Here is a 9629-nt window from a genome sequence, read left to right on the forward strand (position 1 = left end):
CTAGCTGCTCTTCATCACCCATGGGCCTGGGGGCGCAGGGGGGCCGATGGGAACGTGGCACTCATGCCGACTGCTGGGCCATGAGTAACATCATGCTGAGTCTCTGCTAGCATCCATGGAACGCTGGAGGCCAACCCATTACCCTTCGAGTATGGTAAAGATCTGAGCCCCTCTACTGCTCTTGACAGTAATTAGACCTGGCAGCGCCAGCCCCTCCTCCACTCTCTGGCAGGACTAGTTACAGCTTAGACTTCTGGGTGTGATCCACTTACACATTTTTACAGTTTGATAGGAATTTTTTTTCTTTCCTCTTCTCAATCTCTCACTTTTCAGAAAGAACGAGAAAAAACTTGGGAAAAGTCACTTTGAGCACCTGGCAAGGGGTACATGTTTCATCTCCCAAGACAAGCTTGGCAAAGCCAGAAAGCTCTTTGTGTCCCAGAAACTTCAAACCATCTATAGGGAGAAAAGGCAATGTTTATCCTTTCTGGCATCATGCCTCCCCAGAGAGGCTGTGCTCTGCCTCAAAGAGATAGCCCTTCCTTGGAGAAAAAAACAACTGGGATATACATTCATGTTTATGTCTGGGGAAGATACTGAGAAGGGTCCTCGAGGATAGCAGGGCCTGGGGTCGGACCAGCACCTGGGTGAGTACCGGGTCTACCCGGGCATCATGATCAGAGGGAAGATGGCATTTCCAACTGTGCTGTGTTCTGCTCTCAAAGAGTTAATTCAGCTTTTGCCTCAATCTCTCACCTTCTGAGGTTTCCCTAAAGGCTCAGTGCCTCCCTAAATAGAGGGGACCTCCTCTTGCCACGCTATGGAGAAATACGTTAGCAGTCTCTTTAAAAGACGCTTCCTGTTTCTAGATATGCAATTATAAGTGTCTTATAAGGTGGTGACTTCTGAGCTAGGGAAGTGATGGTGCTGGGTGCTGACCCTGCATCCAGCCCCCAGGTAGGTGGAAAATGAGGATCCTTGCCCTGAACAAGAGTACAATTCTCTGTGCAACCCCTGTGCCCACACTCGGCACCACACACATCAGACACACCCATACGCCATGCCAACAACCTCCAGCACCTGTCTCCCCATCCAACGTGAGAGGTTGCTCTGCCATTGCCCAGGAAGGTGACCTGATGACAGTCTCAAGAGATGCACTCTGCTGGGACAAAGCCAAGGACAAGCCAAGTAAAGGTGCATACATTTGAACCGATTGAATTTCAAGGAACTGTTAGCCCAACGCTGTACCTATTCCTCTGATGGCTTAGCCACCTGACAAGAGAACATTCCTGTCCCACTGAAACTACTTACCTTCCCTTTTCAACTCTTTCATGATCTTCAGTTTAGTGGATCTTAGTGAATGACATTCAGCCCACTTATGAGGGAGTTAACCCTCACCATCAAGGTGCCTTTCTTTCCTTTAGGAGGAGTAGGAGTCTTTTGCATCAAGCCAAGCATAATGAAGATGCTTCCAACAAGGGCTCCCAGAGCCCCCAGAAGGGGACATTCTTATGGCTCTGATCCAACTGGAAAACCCTCCAGAGTCCATCCATTTCAAAGACTGTTCTCAAGATGTGCTTGTCTGCTGGCCTGCCTCTTTTGCCTGTTCTGTCCACTATGGAAAATTGTGTTTGTTTAATTATGTCGAATCTTAGGAGGATTTGGTGTCAGCAAGGCATGTGGTGTAACAGCAAGAACACTGACAGGCTTGGCTCTGACACTGACCCTTCTGGGAACTCACCAGGAGATCGCATGCTTGGCCATCTGGTAGACCTGATTGGACCAGAAGATCCCTAAAACCCTTAAGTTTCAACAAGGAGATGATCCTTCTCGGTGTCAACCTTATTGAGTAAATATCTGAGCTCCTCGGAAGTGTGTGTGAGGGATGAGGGCTGCATCTCATGCACTTTTTTGTACCCTTTTTTAGGCATCAGTGAAAAATGGTCAATGTTTTTAAATGATGCTTGTGAAGTGAATGTAGGTGCAGATGCAGATGTGTCATCGAACACAAAAAAAGATGCTCTAAGTGTCCATGATCCCGGGGTACAAGACAGATTTAACCTTTTTAATAAACTCTTCAATTCGGCTAATTGTGTGTTTGCTCTTTATCTTGGGTGGGGGGGAAGGTAAAGAAACAACTCAGTTATTTGAAGGTTTCAGGTCATGGAGACATCACTGCATGCTGCTTAAAATCTCAAATACTGGCGTTGAAAAGACCGACCTTCCCTCAGGCCCTTCTAAATAAAAACTTCTCTTGAGGTAGGCTCTTCCGAAACATCACATTCAGCAGATTTCTAGGTTTGTGTTAGTAACCCTTGTGAGAGTCAGCAGAAAAGTGATTTTTGTTGTTCTTGCTGTGTGGGGGAAAAGGCTGGTGACCTGTCCTTGGTGGGCATGGCACTCCGTCCCCTGGGCCACTGGTCCTCCATAACACCTGGGCCGACAGGTACATCGACCCGGCACTCATGCAAATGTGAGCTGGGGTGGAGCAGCTGAGGCTCCTACGAGGCCAGCACCTCTGATGCTAACCCAGCTCTGCATGGAGCAGGCTAACACTTCAGGACCCCCTCCAAACCCCAACCCACTCCTCTCCTGCTCTCAGCAGGCAAACAAGCAAAGAAAGGGAGCGCATCGAGGAGGCATGTCTTCCTTTTCCTGTGTGCACCCCAAACTCTTCCAAACCCACACCTTTCCTTACTCTTGCCCACCTCCCACCCACAGCTCACTCCCCCATCTGTACTCTGGATCCCAACCTCTCCACCTTTACAAGACCCTCACCCCCCCTCCGCCCACTCATATTCACATGGAAATATACTCAAATCTTTCCCACGGAGAAAAAAGAAACCTCTTCTTCTGCTTCCACTCACTGTAGACACTGCCCCCGCCCCCCTCCCCTCCCAGTGCACCATCTTGAAGACGTGTGTCCTGTGCTCACACTGCTTCACCACCTTTTTCTCCCATCTACTCTTTCCCCTAAAGCTGCTCTCCTGGACACCACAGATGACTTCCTTGTGGCCGGATCCCGTGGTCCCTTGGCAGCTTTCATCCAGTCAACCTCTTCTGAAGCCTTTGGAGAAATTGTCTTCTTCCTGGTTTCTGGGTCTTCGGCTCTTTGGGCTAATTCTTCTCAATGTCATTGTCAAGGTCCTCATTCTCCAAAGCTCCTTTCAAATGTGTCTGTTCCCAGAGTTCCCACCCTCTCTTGTGCATTTGTTTGTCATCCTGGGCAGTTTTAGTATCTCACCTGCCACCTCAGCATGAGGTCCCATCTGTGGTCTGCTGATTCCTAAATATGTGTCTCCAGCTGAACTTCTGCCCTGAGCATCCAGTCCACGTCCAACAGCCTCCTGACATCTCCGTTCAGATGTCCCATGAGAACCTCAAGATCCACCTACAGGATACTGATGACCACATGTGGCCCCACTGTTCCTGGCGCCCCTTCCTCTTGAACCCCTACCCCGATGCTTGGCTCCACTAGCCAACCCACTACACTCCTCTCCCCACGTTCACTAATCCTGTCTCGTATTGGCTCACACTTTGCCCTGTGCTTCCCAGTCTGTCCTTGCTCTTGTTCAGGGCCTCCTTCACATGAGTTGCTGCAGTGACTCCCCAGACTAGGTCTTGGGATCTCCAGTAGTGCACACTCTCCAATCTTACTCTGTACACCAGGGCCATATGAGTTTTCCTACCATAAATTTTTCATTGAATTACTTATTGCTTAATATCTTTCGATGATTTTCCATTTACAAAATGTACACTCTTCAATTAGCCATGTAAGATCATACATGATCTGGTTCCTGTCTAGATAGATTAGACTACTCTGTCATCTTTATCAACACCACTTAATCACCTCTCTCTCTCTCTCTCTCTCTCTCTCTCTCTTTCTCTCTCTCTCCTCTCTCTCCTTCTCTGTGACAGACACACACACACACACACACATAATCTCTCTCTCTCTCTCTTAGTGTTTCTGCCAGTCTTCAATACTTGCATTGACTATTTTGCCCTCGTGACCTTGCACATGCCTGTTCCTTTACCTGGACCATTAAACGCCCAACTCCCTTATCTGAATAATCCTTGCCCATCTTTCTAAGCACAGCTCAGAGGTCACCTCCAATGGGGTAATTGTCCCTTCTCCTTTCTCACACCCTTAAGCCTGGGAAAGAGACTTAGGCTCCATGACCCTGGAATTGCCCACCTTTGCCTCTGTCATGGCACCTACCACTCTGAATTATAAAGATTTGCTTAGGATCTGCCTCTCCCCCGAGGCTGTGAGCTGCGTGAACACAGGGACCAGGTCTGTAATACAAACACTACTTACACTTCACCCAGATCTCCTCGATCCCTTTTGCTCAGTCCCCTGCCCCCATCTCCTGGCTTCAAGTGTCCAGACGTGTAACTCTTTGGGGGAAGAATTCCTTTTGGCTGCCAGAACTACTTTGTCCACAAGTGAAGGGAGCAGGAAGTGCCTGGGAGTTTATGTCCTGTGGGCGAAGAGAACTTATCCAGCCCCTGACTGGTGCAGGAGAATGGAATCCAAGCCCCCTTGCCAAAGAGCAGGGGAACCACTCTGCTGGGCTGGACCTTATTGTCCAGTCTCCGTGAGAGGCAAGTCTAAGCCATGAACTTTGCCTGGAAAAGGGTAGCACTTGTGATCAGGATTAACATACATCATTCTGCCTTTTCTGCCCCAGTGCCATGGCTCAGGCAACATCTTAGAGCTCATGGAGTGACACATGTACCAACGTGGGGTCCCACATAACAAAATACTGTCTAGAACCAAGGGACCCACTTATGGCAAAGGAAGTGTGACATTGGGCACACGTTGATGGGATCTACTACTCTTGCTACATCCAGAAGTTACTGGAGAGCATGACAATTGCATCTTAAAGATGCAGCTAAAATGCTGGGTTGGAGGTGACCCCCTGTGAGGCTGGGGTCCTGTGCTTCAGGACACAGCATGTATCTCAAACCAACAGCCATTATACGGTGCTAAGTCCCCAACGGTAAAATACGTGGATCCTGAAATCAAAGTGTGGAAGCAGGAGTGACCTCACTGACCCTCCACCCCCACTGACTCACAAGGAAACATGTGATTTCATTCTTACAACTTTAGGTTGTGTGGATCTAGAGACCCCAGGGGACCAGACAGGAGATATTTCCACCAGGAGACACAGTAAAAGTCACATTAAACATCAAGCAAGCGCTGCTGCCCAGCCATTCTAGATTCTTTCTGACAGAAGATCAGCAGCTTGAAGGTATCACCATGCTGGCAGGAGTCACTGATCTTCATCATCCGGAGTTTCAACATAACAGGTGCAGAAGGGAGCATGTTAGGCGCCCAGATGATTCCCTGGGGCACCTCTTGGTGCCCCGTGCCCATTCCTAACAGTGCATGATCCTTAAACGGGATAGTAAACAAGGGCTCCATCTCTTCAGTGAAGGGAATCTAGAAACAGGGTGCCGGAGAAAAGAGATGCTGAACATCGGACACGGCCTGGGGACCAGCTGGTGCAGAACAAGCTATAGTTTGTCCCTCTCACTCTCCTTTTAGAGGGTTTTCCACAGAAATTGAAATCAACCACAATCTTGAAAAAGCCAGGACAGGTTGGAATGACCTCAATGTGAGTAGATAAAAGCAGGGAGAGGGCTGGACCATAGTGGGCCCTGGTGATGGTCCACCCAGCCCTGCAAATTTAACTCTTTCACATGCCCATCCTCCAGCCTCTCTGTGCCTTTCTTCTAAGGGCAGCACCTATAACTTTCTTCAGTGGGCTGCTCTTGAGCTACTGAGATTGCATTTCCTACAAGCACAGAGAGTCCAAATGCCTGGGAGTTAGCATCTCCCTGAAGGGAGCTGAGCCAATGGCTGACAAGGGCAGGAGCTCTGTCACCTTTATATGAAGTAAGATCTGAGCTGCCATCTATGCTCCAAGGCTCCACGTGGGATTGGTCTCGAGCTGGGATTTTGCCAGACATCACACCCTTGCTTCTTCCCTCCTGCAACATTTCCTCTCCCACTCCCTTTCTGCTTTCCTCTGAGAGCATTTTAATAAGTCGTCTGCATATAAATTCACATCTTATCTAATAGAAGGTCTTAATCTTCATTCTACCCCTATCCATATTCTAGCACCTGGTATGTATTAGATGTTCAATACATACTTGACAGTAAGAGTAGATATTGCAAATGTTAATTCCTTCTTTCTTATTCTCCTTATTAAGGAATATTATTATTCTCCTTATAAATTGTATTAAGATGTCTCTGGAGAGATGCTTATTGAAAGCGATCTGAATTTCTCCATGGATGGTGCAAGTAAATATTGGCCAAAAGTAAATGAGAAACTGTAAGATTAAGTCCTCTTGAAATGCAAAATGCTCTTCTGCACTCTCAAGGGGACATGAGTCAACCGACGTGAGTCAGCTTTGCAGCTGCTTATTAGCCAAAGGGGAGGCAAATGGGAACCCGCATGAGAGCCCACCGACATTGCACCCAGCACACAGTTAGTGTAGCCTTGTTCCAGGTTGAGCCCTCCCTTTCAGGCCCTCTCCCCGATGAGGAACTGGCAGGATGCTGCCGGAACAGGCACCCGGCGAAGGATATTTTCATCTGGATTGACAGGCTGGGGAAAGAGGTAAATCGGTCCACGCTTTGAAGCCAAGAAGAGGAGAGTCATTCAGTTTCTTCAGCAGGGTTGGGCTCAGCTAGGAAGCATCCGTATTTAGCACTATCTTTGATGGCAAAAATCCTTTCCAGGTTTCTAACCTAATGAGGATTAACATGTGGACCAGCAGCAAGGGCTTTCAAAGATAGAAGACAAGATATTTATAGGTCGTACAAAACACATGGAACCGTTGACACCATTTCCCGAAATTTGAGCCTGGCTTCCTTTTAAGACTCCTTTGTGACCCCCCACTTTGGGGCTGATTCATCCTCCCAGCTCCCTGCTAAGAAGAGCCCACTGTTTCTAACACCCGGGGCCAGGGATCGTTGACTTGTGCTGAGCACAGCACTTCAAAAGAGGGTCAGGAAAAGATGGCATTTCATACAAAGCTAGTCTTTGGACCAAAAATAATAACTATTGGAGACTGTGCTTCATTAAAACCTGCCTCATTATACAGATGGAGACCACTCTGCCGCCATGAACAGACACCACACCCAGGTCTTTTCATCAAGCAGGTAATCTTGGGACGTAATGGAACAGCTCCGAAAGGACTGACTTACTTTTTTCAATCATTCCAAAAATTTTTTGCAGTGACTTACCCAGGTGCACTCATCCTTCAGGAAACTTAAAACAAAGCGGTTAAGAGTGTGAAACCTGGAGGCCAGATTACTGGGTTCATATCTAGGCTGCTCCATGGATAAGCTTGTGACCTTGCACAAGTTACTTCCCATGTCTGGACTTCCTTATCTGTAAAGCATGGGAAATGATACTAACTCCTTCCAGGGAGGTTGTGAGTGTGCAATGATTTAATGCCTCTGAAAGGTTTAGAACAGTGCCTGCTACTTGATAGGTTCTCAATCAATTGTAGCAGCTGTGATTAGCTTTTCCTTTTAACCCACTATTTAAGACCATGTGGGCTGAGCAACACGTGTCAATGGAGAATGTTCCAACAAACATCCCACTCAATCATCCCAAGCACTGTTTTAACAGTTGGGCTGAAAAGGGTCATTCTGTTATATTTGTGTATGGGTCTAAGGCAACACTCCCAGGGAACTTTTGATTGGATGCATGTCCATGGTACTGGAATCAATTCCTAACCCAACAGCATGTATGTGAGTGTGTTTAATCATGTTTAAATGTTTAAACATGCAGTTCCTTTTCAATTTCATATCATGTTTTCTGCTTCATTGAACCAGTTTGCTTTATAAACTTAATTATATTAACATATATTAAAGAAGAAGGTGGAAGGAGGGGTGGGGGAGAGGAAGGGGAGAGAGCAGGGGTACTAATTAAAACCACTTCTTAAATAATTTCTACCAAAAATGTGTAACTGTTTAACCAACAAAAACCTACTCTGTAGCACAGAGAACTATACTCAATATATTATAATAACCTATAAGGGAAAAGAATCTGAAAAAGAATATATATATACATACATATATATGTGTGTGTGTGTGTGTATATATATATATATATATATATATATAACTGAATCACTTTGCTGTACACCTGAAACTAACACAACTTTGTAAATCAACTATACTTCAATAAAATTGTTTTAATTTTCAAAGTCAAAAAAATAGAAAAAAATGTATAGAAGTCAGCATTTATAGCTTAAACTTTGAAACAGCTCCATTGTCTAAAAGAAGAATGTTTAAAAATTTTAAATAGTCACTAATATCATGTAGCTACATTGTCTCATTTATTTCTTATTTATTAGATTGAATAAAAGTAATAACAGCAAGTTCTTGTTTCACAAATGTCATATCTTTTTTTTAATAGCCAAATTATATTACCACCTGAGTAAATAAAGGAGACAGTCCGTTTGGACCTGGAGGTGTAGGGAGCTATAACATAAAGGATGCCGTCTTGGAAGACCTCCTTTCTATGGTCTCTACCGAGTCCTGCTGATCCAAGTTTTCCCATCCTTCAACAGTTAGACAGGATTTACCCAGCTTCTAAATTCCATAGAGAGTTTCACTAATATAATCTTTAACAGAACTTTATGAAATCGACAAGAGACTTCACTGGAATTGAACGCATTCCCTTGGATGAAAACATGCAGCCAATTGCTCATGTCCAGCAAGTTTGAAAATTTACATATTGTAGCAGACAGACCCTTAAGGGAACCCCAATGATCCATACCCCCCCGATATTCACGCCTTTATGGAACCCCTTTCCTTGGAGGGTGGACAGCACCTGTGACTTTCTTCACAAATGGAATGTGACAAATGTGGTGGTTTGTCACTCCCATGATGACGTTACGTGAGACTTCAGCTGGCTAGCAGCCTCACTCACTCGCTGCTGGTCTTGGAGAAGTGACGCGCCGTGTTGTGAACTGTGCCTGGAGAAGGCCACGTGGCAGGGACCTGTGGGAGCCCCGACGAGCTGTGAGCCTCTCCAGGCAACAGTTAGCCCTCCGCCTTACAACTAGGAGAAGTGAGTCCTGCCGGCAACCTGCACAAACTTGGAAGTGGATTGTTCTCCCATGGAGTATTCAGATGAGAGCTCAGCCCCAGTCGATACCTTCCCTGCAGCCTGGTGAGAACACAAAGCAGAAACCCCAGCTACATCAAACCCAAAACCCTGACTCACTGAAACTGTGAGGTCATAAACACATATTATTCTCAGCAGCTAAGTGTGGGTCACTTGTTATGCGATGATAGGTTACTCATACACATATTAAGAAGCCTCAGATGTGTAAAGATGTGGCCATTCTCTCTTCCATAACTGAACTCAGCCTCCATTTCAACTGATGACCAAAAATAAAAACTCAATTCAAGGAAATGGATTGCTTCCAGTTTAGAACTCAGTTCAAGGAAATGGATTGCTTCCAGTTTAGAACTCAATTCAAGGAAATGGATCGCTTCCAGTTTAGAACTCAATTCAAGGAAATGGATCGCTTCCAGTTTAGAACTCAGCCTATTGGCGGTGAGGAGTTATCCAAATGGAGGATTCCCTCCTGTCCCT

The sequence above is a fragment of the Globicephala melas genome, chromosome 4 (assembly GCF_963455315.2).
Source record: "Globicephala melas chromosome 4, mGloMel1.2, whole genome shotgun sequence".
NCBI lineage: Eukaryota > Metazoa > Chordata > Mammalia > Artiodactyla > Delphinidae > Globicephala > Globicephala melas.